Below are 2,724 nucleotides of genomic sequence, written 5' to 3'. Positions count from 1 at the left end.
TGAACCTCAGACAGAGACGATGGCTAGAGTTGATCAAGGACTATGACATGAGATTGCATTATCACCCAGGCAAGGCAAATGTTGTAGCCGATGCGTTGAGCCGCAAGAGTTATGTGAACACACTCATAGCAGGAGGATTACCCCAGGAGTTAGGCGATGACCTCTGAGAGCTCAAATTGGAAATAGTTCCAAGAGGATTTGTTGCCACACTGGAAATTCAGTCCACTTTGACAGAAAAGATCCGCGAGGCACAAAAAACAGACAAGGAGATAGCTGAGATTAAGCAGAAAATGAAAGACGGGAAGGCTAAAGGTTTTCGTGAGGATGAACATGGAACTTTATGGTTTGAGGATCGCATCTATGTGCCCAATGATCCCGAACTCAGGAAGTTGATACTTCAGGAGGCCCATGATTCCCCGTACTCGATACACCGCGGCAACACCAAGATGTATCTGGATCTGAAAGAAAGTTTCTGGTGGACCGGAATGAAGAAAGACATTGCCGAGTTCGTAGCAATATGCGATGTTTGTCAGCGAGTAAAAGCCGAGCATCAGAAGCCAGCAGGTTTGCTCCAACCTCTGCCGATACCCGAGTGGAAATGGGAAAAGCGTGGTATGGACTTCATCACAGGATTACCCAGGACCCGTTCTGGCTATGATTCTATTTGGGTTGTGGTCAATCGTTTGACCAAGGTAGCTCACTTCATTCCTGTGAAGACTACTTACACGAGTGCCAAGCTGGCCAAGATATATATGACCAGGATCGTATGTCTGCACGGAGTACCGAAGAGCATTGTGTCAGATAGAGGGACTCAGTTCACATCAAAATTTTGGCACCAACTGCATGAAACCTTGGGAACGAGATTGGAGTTCAGTACAGCTTTTCACCCACAGACAGATGGACAGACCGAGAGAGTCAATCATATTCTCGAGGACATGTTAAGAGCTTGCGCACTAGACTATGGGTCTAGTTGGGATGACAATTTACCTTATGCCGAGTTCTCATACAACAACAGCTACCAGACCAATCTGAAGATGGCCCCTTTCGAAGCTCTATACGGAAGGAGGTGCAGAACACCGTTGATGTGGGATGGACTTGGAGACCGACAACTTTTTGGTCCCGACCTTATCCGAGATTCTGAAGAGAAGGTCAAGCTAATTTGTGACTGACTCAAGATAGCTTAGTCGAGGCAGAAGAGTTATGCTGACAACAAACACAAGGAAGTAGCATACGAAGTGGGAGACCGAGCATATCTTCGGGTGTCTCCACTTCGAGGAATCAAGAGATTTGGTGTGAAAGGAAAGTTAGCACCCCGATTCATTGGCCCCTACAAAATTCTTGAACGTAGAGGCAAAGTTGCATATAAACTGGAACTGTCGGAAGGATTGTCCGGAATTCATGATGTCTTCCATGTTTCCCAGTTGAAGAAATGCCACGCTGAGATGGCCGATGTTCCGTTGAGAGATACAGTGCCCCTAGAGGCCATACAGCTTGACAGTGATCTGACGTATGAGGAGCAACCCGTCAGGATTCTCGAGACTGCCAACAGAGTTACCCGCAGCAATATCATCAAGTTCTGCAAGGTGTTGTGGAGCCATCACACCGAGGAAGAAGCTACCTGGGAACGAGAAGAGGATCTTCGTCGAGACCACCCGCACCTATTTTCTAGCCAACCCGAATCTCGAGGGCGAGATTCATCTTAAGGTGGGTAGGTTTTTAACATCCCAATTTTCCTAATTGGGAATGTTTTACATTGTAGCTAAGCATCTATGCATATTGATTGAAATAAAGTTTGCATTTGAATTCTTTCGACTTTTGATTTTGCATTTCCATTTTTCCTCACACGAGAAATGCCGGGAAAATACTCTCTTGCACGCAAGAGAGAGAGAGCGGAGGAAAATGACCCTCCAAAGTGCGGGGCATTTCTGAAATTTTTGGAGCCAAGAAATCCAAAGTTTTATTGTGAGAATTTTTGCAAAAAGAAATAAAGCATTTAGGGGATTTTCTGAAGAAAAAAAATTTAAAAGTTTTTATTTTTGCTTCGGAAAAATGTTAATCGAGTAGAGGATATTTTCCTGATTTTTTTGGTATATAATACCCTACATTATATATTTTATTTGTTTCCTTTTTATTCCTTTTTAATTTCTGTTTCGGAAAAAGACTAAAATTAGGAAAGGTTTTTTTTAAAAGGAACCGCAGCCCGCGCTTTATAGGAGTGGGCCGAATCCCACCAGATCCGGGATCCGAAATCTCTTCGGATCGGCCGTCCGCCCTGAGATCCCCCAGCCCCCTCTCCCTGCCGCGTGGGTCCCGCGCCCGACCCCTTCCCCAGCTCAGTCACCTCCCACCTCTCTCCCTTCCAAAAACGAGCCCGAGCCCGGACCTCCCAGGATCGTCGGGATCTCCCCGGATCCCCCTGCCCCTTCCCTTCCCGAGCCCCCACCCCGCCTATAAATGCTGCCCTCGGTCGCCGCACCCCGTTCCCCACTTCGCCCCCGCCGTTCCGCCGCCCTGCCGCAGCTTCGCCGGAGCACCCGAGCCGGCCGCCTTCGGCCACTCACCGCAGCCGCCTCCGGCCACCCCGACACCTCCCCGACGCCACCATCATGCTCGCCGCCCTCGCCCGCACCCTCTGGAGCTCTCGCCTCCGCCGGAGACCCCCTGCAGCGCCGTCCCCTCCCGCGCCCGAGCCGCCGTCGCCGTCAACCTCCTGCCGGAGTTCAT

Source organism: Hordeum vulgare, chromosome 7H, assembly GCF_904849725.1.
Source record: "Hordeum vulgare subsp. vulgare chromosome 7H, MorexV3_pseudomolecules_assembly, whole genome shotgun sequence".
Taxonomy (NCBI): domain Eukaryota; kingdom Viridiplantae; phylum Streptophyta; class Magnoliopsida; order Poales; family Poaceae; genus Hordeum; species Hordeum vulgare.
The sequence above is the reverse complement of the archived record's forward strand: the minus strand, read 5'-3'. Positions refer to the sequence as shown.